Consider the following 17424-nt stretch of genomic DNA (forward strand, 5'->3'; position numbering starts at 1 on the left):
TTCCATTCACCATCATTGAGGGGATTCATGTTGCCTCTTGCGCTTTGGATCCCTTGCTTCCTGGATTCCATGTATTCCTTTCTTGGTTTACTCCCTCGTTTTATGGGATCACTACCTCCAGTAGTTCACTAAAGGTACAAGGGAAGTAAATGATTTTCGTTCTTGCATGTCTGAAAATATCTTATTCTATCTTCATTTGATGAACAGTTTGGCTGAATATAGAAGTGTAGGATATACATTAGAATATTGAAGGCATTGGCCCATTGTCCACTAGATCCCAAAGTGTTGTTGAGAGGTCCATTGATTCTGATCCTCTTCTTTTTCTCTCTAGAAGTTTATAATATCTTCTCTGTATCCCTGATAGTCAAAAACTTCACCGTGGTGTACCTGACCATGGGTCTTTTTCATTCTCCGTGCTAGGCACATCCCTTGAGCTAGCTCTTTTGAGTTGGAAACTCATGCTTTAGTTCTGAGAAGTTTCCTTCATAATTTTGTTCCCTTGGCTCTCCATTTCTAGTAGTTGGCTTTTAACCTCTTAGACTTATCCTCTTGCTTTATTTTTTTAGATTTTAAAATTTTTATTTTTTTTTTGTCTGCGTTGGGTCTTCGTTGCTACACGCGGGCTTTCTCTAGTTGCAGCGAGCGGGGGCTACTCTTTATTGCGGTGCACGGGCTTCTCATTGCGGTGGCTTCTCTTGTTGCGGAGCAGGTGCTCTAGGCGCGCAGACTTCAGTAGTTGCGGCACACAGGCTCAGTAGTTGTGGCTCACAGGCTTAGTTGCTCTGCGGCATGTGGGATCTTCCCGGCCCAGGGATTGAACCCGCCACGGGCTCTAGAGTGCAGGCTCAGTAGTTGTGGTGCACGGGCTTAGTTGCTCCACGGCATGTGGGATCTTCCCGGCCCAGGGATTGAACCCGTGTTCCCTGCATTGGCAGGCAGATTCTTAACCACTGCGCCACCAGGGAAGCCCTACTTTTTATATTGAATTTTTATTTTGTCTCATATATGTAACTTTCCAGAGGTTTTCCTTACTTAGTGGATTTTTTTTTTTTTTCCCCAAAGCTTTCTGGTTCTTCTTTCATAGATCATCCCTACTCTTTTCAGGGAGATTGTCAGTTTGAGGCTGTCTCTGATCCTCCCAATTCTTTTTCCCATTTTTTTTTGTTTGTTTTGTTTTCTGTCTTCAAGTTAGAAGCTTTCCCGTGTCTGGAGGTACTTAGCCATCGGCTCTCACTTGGGAGCCTAGAAATCTCTTTGCACATAAGTCAGACTTGGGTCCTAGGGCTTCAGTCTAATAGGACAGAACTTCAAACCAGCTCATCGTAAAGAATCCCAAATGGTAGTCTCTGGGATTTACTCAAGAGAAGATTCTCATCTCCTGCCTTGGGGGGGATATAAAACTTGCTACTGGTATTCTAGAAAGGGGGAGGGGCAGTATTCAGATTTTCACTCAATTCCCCCATTTCTGGTCTGTGTGTCCTCCTACCCCACATGCCCACTTTCAAATCCTCTTCAATTACCATTGCCTCTCCTCCCATTTCCTTGGTCCTTGTGAACTTAATACTTTAAAAATTTTGTTGAAATATAGTTGATTTACAATGTTGTGTTAGTTTCAGATGTACAGCAAAGTGATTCGGTTATACACACACATATATAAATATATATTCTTTTTTTACATTCTCTTCCATTATAGGTTATTACAAAATATTAAGTATAGTTCCCTGTGCTATATAGTGGTGGACTTAACCCTTTTATTTTACTGTTATTTTAGTGGGGATAGGGGAGGAAAAAAAGAAATAATGCGTTATTCAATCTGGCCTGCACTTTGTTTCAGTGAAAAGGAGACTAAATGAGATTCAGAGAGGATTTGCCTTCTCTGTGGTACCTCACGACTCCCCAAGTCACTGCTTCTGTCTGGGTCTCAATTTCCTGACCTATAAAATGGAAGACTAGTACTAGATTAATTTTATTTTTTTTATTAGTTTCTATTGGAGTATAGTTGATTTACAGTGTTGTGTTAGTTTCAGGTGTACAGCAAAGTGAATCAGTTATACATATATCCACTCTTTTTTAGATTCTTTTCCCGTATACATCCTTACAGAGTATTGAGTAGAGTTCCTTGTGCTATACAGTAGGTCCTCATTAGTTATCTCAAATCCTCTTCAATTACCATTGCCTCTCCTCCCATTTCCTTGGTCCTTGTGAACTTAATACTTTAAAAATTTTGTTGAAATATAGTTGATTTACAATGTTGTGTTAGTTTCAGATGTACAGCAAAGTGATTCGGTTATACACACACATATATAAATATATATTCTTTTTTTACATTCTCTTCCATTATAGGTTATTACAAAATATTAAGTATAGTTCCCTGTGCTATATAGTGGTGGACTTAACCCTTTTATTTTACTGTTATTTTAGTGGGGATAGGGGAGGAAAAAAAGAAATAATGCGTTATTCAATCTGGCCTGCACTTTGTTTCAGTGAAAAGGAGACTAAATGAGATTCAGAGAGGATTTGCCTTCTCTGTGGTACCTCACGACTCCCCAAGTCACTGCTTCTGTCTGGGTCTCAATTTCCTGACCTATAAAATGGAAGACTAGTACTAGATTAATTTTATTTTTTTTATTAGTTTCTATTGGAGTATAGTTGATTTACAGTGTTGTGTTAGTTTCAGGTGTACAGCAAAGTGAATCAGTTATACATATATCCACTCTTTTTTAGATTCTTTTCCCGTATACATCCTTACAGAGTATTGAGTAGAGTTCCTTGTGCTATACAGTAGGTCCTCATTAGTTATCTATTTTATATATAGTAGTGTGTATATGTCAACCCCAATCTCCCAGTTTATCCTCCTCCTTTCCCCCTCGGTAACTGTAAGTTCGTTTTCTACATCTGTGACTCTATTTCTGTTTTGTAAATAAGTTCATTGGTACTATTTTTTTAGATTCCACAAATAAGTGATATCATATGATATGTCCTTACTGGATGAATTTTAACACTTTTTCTAGTCTGAAATTGTGTCTTTCAAGAAACTAGAACCTGATCTCCGTGGCGACTTTATTGATTTGTCCTATTTTGGGTGCTCCCAAGATGTCCCACCAATCTCCTTTTAAGATCTTTTCTTCGCTTCTCCGGAATCAACGGCCACAGGCAGGGCTGCCTTCGTGGGTGTGCAGCCTGTACAGTCACCCGGGACCCCATACTCAGACGGGCCCCAGCCTCGGTTTACTGCTCTGTGGTCACCGCCTTGAAGTTCTTATTAATTTTCAATCCACGGGCATAATGTTTCCATTTTGTGCCGGGTCCCAGGAGTTATGTAGCCAGTACTGGCCACGGGAGGGTCACAGGCCAGGACTCATCTTTCAAGGACTTTAAGGCTCGAGGCCAGAGCTACAAACACCTGTGTTCTGTTAACTCTGCTTCCAGGAAGGGAGGGAGGAGCAAGACATGTTTGCCCCAAGATTAGAAATGGAGAAACCAGCCCCCAACAGGTTCTGCAACTTGCCTGTGATCTCATCACTCGAGAGTTTGGGAAACTCCTGAGTTATTTAGGCCACACTCTGAGTACCTCACATGAATCTTACAAGGTTGTTTTGCTTCTGTTTAATTGGGGCCGTGCCTTCTGGCTGTTGATGTCCTTTGACAAGGCAATTTTGCATCCAGAGGACTTTATTCATTCATTCACTCACTCATTCACTTGGAAAAGCTTTATGAAGCACCTACTCTGTTAGCAGAAAGAGTGGGCTTTGAAGCAGGGAGAAATGAGTTACAGTGTCCCCCTCTGGCTCTTGTTGGCCACATGACCCAGTGTGACCTCCTGAGCCTCAATTTCCCTCCCAATTTGATGAGGAGAGAACGATTACCTCCCACCTCAATGACGAGATAACCTGAGTAATGAGCCTTTTATAGTGCCAAACACTCTGTACTCAGCCAGTATTCATTTCTTTACCTTTCTCCCTAGCACTACGCAAAACACAGGGGGTTTCAGCATCAGTTATGGATAGGCCAGGCCGCTAGCAGGCCTTGGAGCTCTCGGAGGGTCCATTCTTCGGGGACACACTTGATTCTCTCTTCCTCCAGCAGAAATGTTCATGGGCGCCCAGGGAGAAAGGAGGCTCATGCATTGCGATAGGTGTCAAGAACGGTGTTTGCACTCTGGACTATCCCAGTGCTTTGTTATTAGCATTTACTAGGTTCCCAGAAAGCTTTGAAGATAATAATCCGTCTCCCCTCCCTTTCAGCTGGTGATCTTGACGTGATATATTTATGTCTGTAATGAAATGTGGAGGCTCTCACAAGGAGCCAAGACTTGCTCTTATCTTTAAAAAAACCTTAGAAGTCTAGTTATGAAAATTAAACCCACAGAGAGGAGTGCCCAGGACTGTGTTCCAAGAAATGATTCCTCTACAAGCTGTGTCTGTTTTGTGAGATGAATGGGGGAATGATATAGTGAATGAAGCCTCATGACAATTTATGGCATTTGTATCTCACGTCCCAGCTTACAGAGCTTTGACGGAGCCTTTGCACATCCACTATCCCGTTTCTACCTCACAATCTCAGAAGGCGTCTTGGTAAAGTTATCATGTCCACATTGCAGATGAGAAACCTGAGACTCAGAGAAGTGATTTGTCCAGGTCGCACAGCTGGCAGGTAAGTTTCAGGGCCAAGATTCAAATCTACTCTCCTGATTGCAGAGTCTCTGCTCTGTCGCCTCCTAGAAATAGTATTTAGCTATTTCCACACTCAGCAGAACCTTTTAACTAAAATCTAGCTGAGTTGTCCTGGGCTCCAAGCCCTGGGATGTTGGCAACACCAGGGGAGGGGGGTAGGTCCGGAGGAGGCGGTGGAACCAGCTCCGATGCTCAGATGTGGCCACACCCGGCAGACAGAGGCCCCAGCCTGGCTGAGAGGTGGCCACATTCCAGGAATTTCCATGGCCTGGTCAGGTGAGAATAATGCAGCCCCTCAGGGTGGCCACATCAGGGGTCAGATCTGTCCCTCTCATCCACTCAAGGACTTTGATCCTGTAATTCTACCCCCCACCCCAGTCAATGTTTCATTTCCATTCACATACAAACCCGCTGCAATACTTCACATTTTTACCCTCTCTGTACCTCCCTGCTCTTCCTTACAGGCCTTTACTGACGGTCTACGCTTTTCCTCTGGCTCTGCCTTGAGCCCACTCCAATTCAACTGTCATCCTTAACACGTTACTAAAACCGTCTTGTCAGTGCCGTGCATCTTGCTAAGTCCTGTGCTAAGCTCAACTCTATGCTTAACTATTTTTGTGGGGGTTTTTTATGCTTAACTCTTAATAGCATTTGATGTTTCTGCTTTCTTGACACTTTCTTCACGTGGTTCTGGTCACCATACTCCGCCCGTTTTCCTCATTCCCCTTAGCTGCTCCTTCTCTACTCCCTTTACTAGATTGTTCTGCCCTTCTGACTTCTAAACGTCACAGAGCCCGCGTCTCAGCCTGGGGCTCTCGCCTCTCATTCACTCGCTGCTCTCACTCCCCAGGTGTTCTCATTTAGTCCTAGGGCTTCAAATCTCATTTTGACACTAGGACGCCCAAATCCACGTCTCCAGCCAGAACATCTCTGAATTCCAGATTCATTTATCTGTAATGTCTCATCTTGTATTTCTAAGAGACATATCAAACCTGACGTGTCCCACATCTTAATTTTCACCCCACACCTGCTCATAACCATCTCTGCTCCACCATTCACCTCGCTACGTTATCCTAGATCCCTAGGATTTTCCACACAACTACACCCGATCCACTACTGGCTCCACCTCCAAAGTATATCTATATCCCATTTGCCCATGACGGTGCTCTCAGCCAAGTACCCCCATGTCTGGGCTGGATTCCTGTAACAGCCTCCTGTGGACAGAGGATGTCGCCTGCCATATCAGTAAACAAAGGATGTGGCAGTCATCAAGCCATCAGCAACCACAGGCAACCCACCCCCCCATGGTGCACCCGGAGGGGGTTCAGGATGGAGAGAGCAGGATACCGGCCCCAGATGGCTAAGGTGCATATCAAAGAAATGATTTCAATGAGCATCCTGCATCTGCCCATAGGTAGAAAAGTGCTAAATTCATTAACTTGAGATTCTGCTTTTTCTTTAATTAACAGTAATCTTTTGATGTTCCAACTACCTGGGGTTTTTTTTGTTTTTTGTTTGTTTGTTGCAAAAATTCCTGTATATCCTGGCTCCTCCCTTACCTCTTTGGAGAAATCCCTCCGAGCTACGTGAGAGGCTGTCTCCGGGCTTAAGTCCTCAGTATGTCCGCTGAATAAAACATAATTCTCAACTTTTAGGTTGTGCATTTTCTCAGTCGACACTCCCAATTAGCCATCTGCATTCCACCCTTGTGATCTGTGGCTGTTCCCCATACAGAGACCTGAATAACAACTAAAAGAATAAATAAGACCATGTCATTCCTCTGTTCAAAATCCTTCAATGACTTCTCAACACATTTAGAATTAAATTGAAATACCTTCGATGGCCTCAGAAGAAATATTCGAAATACTCATATTTAACAACTGGTAGAGAAATATATATTATGTATAAGTTTCTACATAAATCACAATTTAAAAATACATTCCCTTCTATTTTCTAAATAAACCAAACTATATCTGTTTTTATAATAAAACTGCTTACAGATGATGTAAGTTGAAACACAGAGCATTCATCAAATCAGTGTAATAATTTCTAAGTCATTTCTGATTTTCATGTGATCTTTGGTTTGATACATTCTCACTAATTAAATAATGTCCCTATTGGGGCTAGGATTCGACAGAGTGAAACACATCAAACTCCTCCAATAACTTCCCCATTAAATCAGTAGCCACTAGGTCACTTGTGGTCTTGAAATACAGAATTTCTCTTAATAAAACAATACTGTTTGCGGTACTGAATTGTCCCTCAGCTTCTGTTGAACTAAGAGTAATTATATTCAAACATTTTCTGAGCCTTACAATATCATCTGAGGTTCTTAACATAGTCAATATCGTATTACTGGCTAAGCCACAGGGACCTACTGTGGAGCGCCGTATTTTGCCGTATTTCATGAGGTTGACCTTCCGGAGAGGGCCATGTGGCCAAAACTATGTTCTCCACTAGGCTGCTTGGTTTTGACTCCTGGCTCTGCCACTTACAGAAATTTAAGATCTCTTTGTTTTAGTTTTCTTGTCTGTAAAATGGGGCTGCTGATGACGATAATATTCAAAGGAGTTAACAGGTTTAGACTGGTGTTTGGCCCAGAAAACGTTACATATGCATTGGCTCTCACTCACTAAGGAAACCAGCACTGTTAGTGCCCTTGACCGGAAGACTCTTGGAGGGTTTTAACAAACGCACCCCCTTAGATGGAAGTGAATTTCAGTCAGAATGGTGAGAAGAGGGGGCTGCACCCTGGTGTCCTCAGGCCCTTCCTTCCTCCACTCCTGGGGTGGGAGTATCTGCCCTCCCAGTGGAGCCCCAACGCCTGGCTTATGCCTATGTGGGGCCTCATTTTTCCGCTCCCGCAGGCTCTCCCTGCTCTCTCTGAGTCAGAATCTTGTGAAGCCTGTTATCCCCACACACAGGTCCGGGTTAAGCGGGCAGGACACGGCAGCCGTGGCTGATCCACTGGGAGTCCCTTCCCGCCTCCCTGGTGGGAGCCGGTGATGGTGTGGCCAGGAGGCAGGACCCACCAGGGACGCCTGGTATAACACGGAGAAGGGGCTGTAGGGTGTACTGGCCTCGTATTAGCCCCGTGGGTCCAGGAGACCTTCAGCAATCAGCAATCGGGCCTGGCCCAGCATCTGACCCCGAGGCCAATGACTCTACTGTTCACCTGTTACCCTCCAGACACACAGGCTTCCTTTTGTTCCTCAAACACACCAAGCCCGGTTCCGTCGCGGGGCTTGTCGCTCTCCCTGGGACATAGTCCCCCATAGTCCTGCGTGGTTCTCACTGCATTCCCACCTTGGCTCACCTGGCCCTTCTTCAGAGAGGTTTCCCTGATGACCCCATAAAAATTCTGTGCACTTACCCCACCCAGTCATGGTATATACCTACCCAGCTGCGTTTTCTAAAGCATCTCTCTACTCCCTAAAGTTATATTTTATAGTTATCAGTTTTCTATTCTGTTGTAATAAATATGGCTGAAATAACAGACAACAAATAATGTTGGAAGACGTAGAAAATGATGAAAATTTAGAAGAAACAAGTATGGGAACAAATTACACAGGTTTGCAATTTGAAGGTTTGCTATATAGTTGGATAAAATACAGATGTTTCTAACAAGTCCCTGTTCATGGTAGTCACTAGATTGTTTCAAAAATGAAATATGGAAAGAATTACTTTCGAGGAGCTGCTAATGGGAAGCTGCACCAGGGAGCATATATTCTCAACAGTAAATAATTTCTTTTATAAAAGCAATATTTCGGGTAAAATTGTGTCCATATAACCAATGAAAGAGTGGCTGCTTTGACTAGAACAATAAAAGGACTCTGAGATAAGGTTGCCTACAATGCCGTGGGTGAAATCCATCCATGGCCTCATGCACTGGCAGGAAGTGGCAGCAAAGGCTGAAGGCAGAAGTGTGCACATCGCTGCAGGATGCCACGGATCTGGCTAATTTTATAAACACAAGACCTTGCAGATGCCACAGGATTGTTACCGTAACCTGTAATGGGCTGAATATCCATGAAAGTCCTTTTTCCACCTCGAAGGTTGTTGGTTGTCTCATGACAAAATACTAAAAAGACCTGTCAGATTTGCAGATGAGTTGTCTTTTTTTTTCTTTTTACACAAAATGCAAGTATCAGATTTGGACATGTGATAACAAGTGGCTGTCAGTGGCATACTGCCTGGCAGATACTTTTGGAATTGTGAAGACACCTAATTTGTCCCTCTGGAGTAAAGGGGATGTTTTAACCAAGTGAGCAGCTGAATGGCTGGATGTGCTGAGTGGCCTTATCTCTATATTTACGATCACAGACGTCCAGGGGGCCCCTAATGCTGCCTGACAATTTATTAGATTTCTGGTTTAACTCCCCCATTTCCAAGAGCTATTACACCTCCGATCCCTCCTTAGACCTTGTACAAGCCCCCACCCCACTCAGCTGATGACTTCCTTCCCATCTCACCGCAACAGTCAGAAAAGCCTTTCCAGCCATTCCCACCAGTGCCTGAGCCTGCTCACACGCTCTCGGTTCACAGATGAATTGCCTACAGGGCCAACCCTTCTGCTTGGGCCACATATCCCGCGCCCCTCTCGCAGCTCAGGGAGAGCCCCCTGAAATCGTGCCCTGTCTCTTCTGCATCAGCATTTTTCCCTCTCTGACAGTTCATTTCCATCAGCTTATAAACGTCTTAAGCAAGCAAAGAAACAAAAGCAGACCAAAGTCTCTCTGGACTTTACATCGCCTACCAGCTACGGCTCCCCTGCCTCTGTCTGCAACAGAATTCCTCACAAGTGAGGTCTACGCTCTTGTACACACTCTATTTGGCTTTCTTGTCAAGGTCGTTGATGGCACCATTGTCCAAATCTGCTGGTCAGCCCCCAGTCCCTGTCCTACCGTAGTTCTCCGGAGCACTGGACATAGTTGAGGGCTTCTTCCTTTTGGACACGCCCCCTTCACTTGGCATCCAGGACACCGCACGCTCCTGGCTACCCTTCTACCCCCCCAGGCATTTGGCTCAGGCTCCTTTTCCGGGTCCTCCTTCTGGCCCCTCCTCGTGCATACGCTGGAGCGCCCAGTCTTAGTCCTCACACCTTTTTCTCTGTCTACCCTCAGACCCTTGATGACCTTAGCCAGGCTCTTGACTCCCCACTTTATACCTCCAGTTCCTACGTTTCCCCTGAGCATCAAACATCTATTCGACAGCACGTTCAGCATCTCCACTTGGATATCAAATAGGCATCACTAACTTAAACATCTTCTAAACTGAACTCTTGATTTTTTTCCCCAAACTCTACCATAAGCCCACACCTAAGTCTTCCCTGTCTCAGTAAAATGGCAACTGCATTCTTATGCAGGTTCAGATCCCAAACTTTGCTGTCATCCTTAACTCTTCTCTTTTCCTCACACCCCTTCCCGTAAGGAAAGACTTTTTGCCTATGCCTTTGAAATCTATGGAGAAGGTGACCACTTCCCACCAGCATCACCACCCTCACCCTACCAGCAGCCCGCACCTAGGTCATTTCCGTAGCCTCTGAAGTGATCTCCCTGCCCCTCCACCAGCCCCGTCCAATCTACTCTCCAGACCCCCAGTGCAACCCTTCTCAACTATGAGTCAGCTGCCGTCACTCTTCTGCTCTCCATCTCACCGAGAATAAACTCTAACGTCCTTACTATTATCCACAAGACCTTACTCATGACCTGGCCCGGCCACCTCTCTGACCTCCTGCCCTCTGCCACCTCCTCCTGGCTTATTAAGGACCACCTTACTGTCTCAAGGTCTTTGCACCGGGAGTGCTAACCCCCAACAAATCTAAATGGCTAGGTCCCCCAGTTCCTTTTTTGTTTTTTAAAATATTTATTTATTTATTTATTTTTATTTGGCTGGGCCAAGTCTTAGGTGCGGCACGCGGGATCTTCGTCGCGGCGTGCGGGATCTAGTTTCCTAACCAGGGATCGAACCGGGGCCCCCTGCATTCGGAGCAGAGTCTTAAGTACCCGACCACTGGGAAGTCCCAGTCCCCCACTTCTTTTATGTCTCCTCTCAAATTTCACCTTTAAGAGGCCTTCCTAGGCCATTTTGTCTAAAATAGCAACTCCCACCCACCCCCAATCTTCATATTCTGCTTTCTTTTTCCTCATGGCAGTGTTTTGTTATCTGACATATTTTATAATTAATTATTTATTTATTATGCGTCTCCCTCAGCTAGAATGTAAGCTTCATGAGGTAGAGATGTTTTTGTTTATTGCTTTATCTCCTCCTTGTATCTAAAAAGTGTCTGGTGACTTCTCTGGTGGCACAGTGGTTAAGAATCTGCCTGCCAATGCAGGGGACACGGGTTCAATCTCTGGTCCGGGAAGATCCCACATGCCGCGGAGCAACTAAGCCCGTGTGCCACAACTAGTGAGCTTGCACTCTAGAGCCAGCGAGCCACAACTACTGAGCCTGCATGCCACAACTACTGAAGCCCACACACCTAGAGCCCGTGCTCCGCACCAAAGACAAGCCACCGCAATGGGAAGCCCATGCACCGCAACGAAGAACAGCCCTTGCTCGCCACAACTAGAGAAAGCCCGCGCACAGCAACGAAGACCCAATGCGGCCAAACATAAATAAATAAAAAGTGTCTGGCACAAGCTAGGCACCCAGTTGTTTAATGCATAAAAATGTAACTGCTTTTTTCGAAGTAACACGCTATGGAGAGAGCATTTTGAGACTAGATGTTTGCAAATGTGTCCATTGTTATGAAAACACTTGGTTCTATGCATCTTTGTGAGGTATCTTTTTCTGTTATGACTGCCATTAAAAAGAAGTTATCGAATTGAACTTAGGACAAAAGCTACAAATCACTGTATTACAGTATTAAGCCAAGATTTAAAGACTAGTGAACTCTTTAATTACATAACTCTTACTAGTATTTTCACTGAAAGTTATTTATTATGTTAATAAGTAAATTAAATTTTTATTTATTTTATCACTAAACATATAAACATTTCTTTTATATAGTTATGAGTGTTCTATAATATACATCACTAGAACAGTCCTGCATGTATATAATATATACAAAAATACATATCTGTATAATGGGTATGCATGCTCAAAATTTTTCTCTGGTATTTTGCTAAGAGGTATGTGTTAGGATAGGATTAGATCTGGGCACAATGTTTTAGGCTTTTTTAGTTTTTTAAAAAATTTATTTATTTATTTATTTATTTTTGGCTGCGTTGGGTCTTTGTTGCTGCACGCATGCTTTTCTCTAGTTGTGGCGAGTGAGGGCTATTCTTCGTTGCAGTGTATGGGCTTCTCACTGTGGTAGTTTCTCTTGTTGCAGAGCATGGGCTCTAGGTGCATGGGCCTCAGTAGTTGTGGCTCATGGGCTCTAGAGCGCAGGCTCAGTAGTTGCGGTGCATGGGCTTAGTTGCTCCGCGGCATGTGGGATCGGGGCTTGAACCCATATCCCCTGCACTGGCAGGTGGATTCTTAACCACTGAGCGACCAGGGAAGTCCCAGGTTTTTGTTACATTATATTCTACTTCAAGAACCAACGCGAAAAAAAAGAACCAATGCGAGAAATGGCAAAAAATTTAAGGCCATTTTAAATTCACCATAGGCTTCTTCTGCATGTCAATGTGTTCCATTCATGTTGTTTTATGTAGCAGTTGTTCATTCTTCTTCATTGCTGTACTGTATTCCATTGGATGACTAAATCACACTTGCTTGTCCATTCTCCTGTTGATGGACATTTGGTTGTTTGTAATTTTTGGCTATTATAAAGAAAGGTTTATGAAAATAATTGTACATATCTTTTGGTGAACATATGCACTAATTTACCTTGGGTATATATCTAGGAGTGGAATTGCTGGGTCATAATTAGCATAGATTTAGTATAACTTCCAAGACTTTTCCAAAATATTCAATTTATACTCTCATCAGGAATGTAGAAGAGACCCAATTCATCCATATTCTTGGCAAACCTTGATACTTTCAATTTTTAAAAAATATTTAGTCATTCTTGTAGATGTGTGGTGGCATCTCACTGTTGTTTTAATTTTCGTTTTTCTGATGACTCGTGATGTTAAGCACCTTTCCATATATTTATTGTTCTTTTAGCTGTCCTCTTTTGTGAAATAGTTGTTCAAGGCTAGCCTATTTTTAATTGTTTTTTAATTGATTTGTAAGCATTCTTTGTTATGGAGATAAGTCTTTTGTTGAATATATGAATTATGAATACCTTCTCTCAGTCTTTTGTTTCCCTTAACAATGTCTTTTGATGAACTAAAATTTTAAACTTTAATGAAGTCCAATATAACAATCTTTCCTTTCATGGATAGTGCTGTTTTGTGATCTTTTAAGGAAATCTATCCTCTCCTAAGCCATAAAGATATTTACCTACTTTTTTTTTTTTCCTTAGAAGCTTTACAGTTTTACCTATCACATGTAGGTCTGTGATTCATTTCAAATTAATTTTTGTGTGAGATAGGGAGTCAATAATTTTCATATGAATTCAATTCAAATGATCCATAATCATTTACTGTAGAACAATCCTTTCCCCACTGAATTTTAGCAGCACCTTTGTTGAAAATCAGGTTATCTTATTTGTATTTATGGGTCAGTTTCTGGACTTTGTATTCAGTTCCATTGATCTTTTGTCTATCCTTGCACCACACTATCTGGATTACTATTTAAATTGTTGTTGTTATTGTTTTTCAATGTTAAAGCAACCTTGCATTCCTAGAATAAACCCAACGTCATTTTGATTTACTGTTCTATTTATATATTGCTGAATACAGCGAAGGACTTGCATTCAATTTGCTGATATTTCACTTGTTCTGAGGAGAGAATGGACTTTAATTTTTACTTTTCTTGAAATATCCTTGTCAGATTTGGGTGTCAAGTTTAAGGTAGCCTCATAAAATTTATTGGTAACTGCTCTCTCTTTTTTCATTATTTGGAATAGTCTGTGTAAGATGGGTGTTATTTCTTTCTCAAAATTTTGGTAGAATTTATCAGCTGTGCCATTTGAGATTGAGGTTTTCTTTGTGAGAAGTTTTTTTTTTTAACTTATAGAGTCAATTTCTTAAATAGATATAAGATTGTTCAAATCTTGTATTTCTTCTTGCATAGCTCTTGATTATGTGTTTTTCTAGGAATCTGTCCATTCATCAACATTTTCAAACTTATTGTCTTAGAGCTGTATCCTCTTATGATCTTTTTAATGTCTATGGTATCTGTAGTGATGTCACTTTTATTGTTCTAATATTGGTTAATTTTGCTTTTCTTCTTGATTGGTCTTTCCAGGGTTTACTGAATTTACGATTCTTTTTAAAGAGTTAATATTAGTTTGTGGACCCCCCCCCATTGAATGTTTGCTTTTTCTTTTATTAATCTCTCTTCTTTTTAATTTCCTTCCTTCTATTATTATTATTATTATTACTATCTGGTTTAACCTTCTTTTTCTAACTTCTTGAGATGTATGTCTCTACCACTGATTTTTGGCCTTTCTTTTTTCTCTCTAATACATGAATTTCAGGCTATAAATTTCCCTCCAGATTTAAGTGCATTTCATAATTTTGCTATGATACATTTCCATTTTTATTCAGTTCAAAATGTTCTGTCAGTCCATTGTGACTGCTCAGTTGATTGGGCTGTTTAGAAGTTTATTGCTTAATTTCCAAACAATTGGGAATTTTCTAGTTACTTAGCATATAGTTGATAACACTGATAGCTGACTTCTCAACAGAAACAATGAAAGTTAGAAGAAATGGAATGTCTTCAGAGAGCTGAAAGAACAACTGCTAATCCAGTAATCTATACCCAGAGACAATATCCTTTATATTCAGTGTCCTCTCTCCCTACAGGCAGAATTGAGTAATAGTTTGTGTCGGATTCTGTGTCTGTCACTTAAGAGGTATGGTACCCTGGGGACATTAACTGGGTGGGCATAAGAGTGGTGTGGGGGTCCTTGCTATGGTTAGGTCCTCCTTTTGTTAGGATTGAAGGGCTAAATACATCTCTTGCTGATTACACATTCTTTCTTCAGATATATTAATACCTTCAATCAGGCTTTGGTGTTAAATCAAATTTTGGCCCAGGGACTCTTCAATCCCTGTAAGGGTTTATTATCTCCATTCTAATTTTATTTCCCTGTTTCCTCTTCTTGGCATTGCCTCGATATTGCTCTACCATATCACCTGTTATGCAGCTGAACTATTTTCAAGAAATATGCCCACATTCACTCTCACCTGCAGTACAAGACAGAGTCCATCTCACTGAGCCCTTCTGCCACTGATTATTTCCATTAAGCAAAAATGATCTGTGCCAATCTGACAGGTCAGCAATGGCATGTGAACCAGTTTTAAGAAATGCATATTAAAGCTTCTCTGCTGAAATAGTCATCTAAGTCTTACAGTCTAAGAAGACATTTTCTTCCAAGGAGTCTGACTTTGCTCAAAACACTCAATTTTCTGTTAAGGAATGGCTGGGAAAATTTGTGACTCATTTCTGTACAACCACATGTCCAAAGTCTCAAATCAAGATATGTCATCTATTTAAACTATTTTGCATATATGTAAAAATCTTACAAAGTCATTCATCCATTTAACAAATATTTATTGATCACATCCTATAAGCTAAGTACTGTTCTAGGCCCTGGGTATATAGCAATAAACAAAAAGACAAAACTTCCTGATGCCATGGTGCTCATATTTCAGTTCAATATACTAACTCCAGTTTAGTTGGACATTCAGCGGTGCCCCCTTCCCACTGTAAAATTTCAACATTTGAAATCAGGGTTTGTCTAGAAAATTAGAGGCTTATAATCAAGCTGTTCATATGACAATACTTAATGCTTTGAAGATGGGTAAGGTTTTTTGGAAAGAGTATGAAGTTTCAGAGCCAAGCCTGGTAAATGACCTGGGTGACACAGCTGGAGAAGAGCATTTATCTAATGCCATGATTAAAATAATAAGACTGAATACTCCACTGTACTGGGTGCCTCTCGAAGGCAAGGACTCTGTCCTGTTTATCTCTCATTTCCCAATTGCTGGCGCAGTGCCTGCCATATAGTGGGTGTTTAATGACTTTGCAAAAGAAATGAATTGACAGGTGAATAAGGAGTGAGTGAATACAGAGCTACTCCTTTGGTGATCTCCTCTACTCTCATGACTTTAAATACCATCTAGACAGAGATAAATCCCAAATATATATCTCCAGTCCAGAGCTTGCCTCTGAATGCTAGACTGCTATATCCAATTGCCTTCTCATCCTACCTAGAGGTCTTATAAGCATCTCTAACTTCACAGGTCCAAAGTCAAATTCCTGATTCCTCCTCTACCCACCTCCCAAAATGGTCCACCCATAGTCTGCCCCTACTCTGTCAAATACAGCTTCACCCTTCCAGGTGCTCAGGACAAAAATCTTGAAGTCATCCTTGACTCCCTTCATCCTCGATAGCTGCTTTGATGGGCTTCTTATCCATCAAGATATCCTTATGGTTCTACCTTCAAAATATACATTTCCAGAATCTACTTCTCACTGTCTCCACTGCTTTTACCTGGTTCAAGCTACCAGGATTATTGTAACAGACTCCTGACTTGCCTCCCAACTTCTACCTTTGCTCCCTAGCAGTCTACTCTCCCTGCAACAGCCAGAGTAATCTGTTAAACATGTAAGATTGTATAACTCCCCAAACGGCGTCTCCAATTTCTCCAAGTCTAAGTCCTTAGAGCTGTATTTTGCCCCTGCCTCATTTTCTACTCTCCCTTTAGCTCACTGTTCCAGCCACTCGCTGACCTCCTCGCTGATCTTTAAATGGTCTGGCATGAGGTTCAGGACTAGGGCCTTGGTACTCACTCTTCCCTCTGCCGGGAATGAGGTTCCCAACGTGGTTCCTGCTCCCTTGCCTCAAAGGTCACCATCTCAGGGAGACCTTTCTTGACCACTCCATTTAAAACTGAAACCACAGTATGGCTCCCATTCTCCTTTCTTGTTTTATTTTTCTCCTTGGCACTCATGCCCGTTTAACATACCATATATTCTCCTTACGTATTTTTGTCTCTCCCCACCAGATTATAATCTCCATAAAGGTAGGAATTTTTGTTTACTTTGTTCACTGCTGAATCTCCAAGACCTAAAACAGCGCCTGTTTAATGAAATGAAAGTGCCCAATGAAGGGACAACAATAAAGCTAAATTTAATGAACATTTACCATGTGAGGCTTCATCGCGAGGGACCCACAGGTAATAGCTATTTTTTACAGAGGAGGAAATTGAGGCACAAAGAAGCAGAAAAGCCATGATTACAAACCCAGGTCTAACTCAACCACGTGTTCTTTCCTCCAGAACCCGGTGCCTCTCCTGTGCCAGAACCAGGTGGAGAGCCCCGAGCGCTCTGAGTCCACGCCACCGCTCCCCCCTCGCAGCCCGAAAGCAGGAGAGCTGCCGGGAAGGAACGGCTGTCGGAACAGAGACTGATTCCTCTCAGCAGTAGACACCGCCCACTTTTTTACTGATTGGTTTTAGTTACCTCGACTAGGAAAGGGATGCTGTCTGGGGATGCAGGATTAGTGGCGCTTCATCCCGGAGCTAGCGGAAGCTGTACCCGCCGCCGCCAGAGACGGAAATCCAAAGTCAAGGGTCTCGGTTTCCGCCCGGAGGGCTCTTCCCGCCGCTCCCGGAAGCTGCGCTAGCTGCCGGGGTAACGGGCCGCGGCGGCGGCGGCGGCGGCGGGGGCGGGGGCGGGGGTG

General features: G+C 42.6%; 1 protein-coding gene and 1 long non-coding RNA gene across 6 annotated transcripts in view; one reads left to right on the top strand and one right to left on the bottom strand.

Moving 5' to 3' along the window:
• The window catches only part of LOC114487364 (uncharacterized), a 74071-nt gene extending 56759 nt beyond the window's left edge, over window positions 1-17312 (bottom strand). For all 4 annotated transcript variants that reach the window (XR_003682400.2, XR_008618833.1, XR_008618832.1 and 1 more), the window contains exons 1-2: window positions 17205-17312; window positions 6233-6422 (exon numbers count right to left, since the gene is read on the bottom strand). This is a non-coding gene — a long non-coding RNA (uncharacterized lncRNA). The remainder of the gene's footprint in view (window positions 1-6232; window positions 6423-17204) is intronic.
• TAF1B (TATA-box binding protein associated factor, RNA polymerase I subunit B) overlaps window positions 17313-17424 on the top strand; it is a 59500-nt gene continuing 59388 nt past the window's right edge. The window contains exon 1 of one of the 2 annotated variants that reach the window (XM_007127651.3): window positions 17313-17388. The gene's annotated coding sequence lies outside the window, so the exon portion shown is untranslated. Of the gene's footprint in view, window positions 17395-17424 lie in introns of both variants that reach the window. The other variant, XM_055089039.1, reaches the window with a different exon arrangement.

This window comes from Physeter macrocephalus, chromosome 12 (genome assembly GCF_002837175.3).
Source record: "Physeter macrocephalus isolate SW-GA chromosome 12, ASM283717v5, whole genome shotgun sequence".
Classification (NCBI taxonomy): Eukaryota; Metazoa; Chordata; class Mammalia; order Artiodactyla; family Physeteridae; genus Physeter; species Physeter macrocephalus.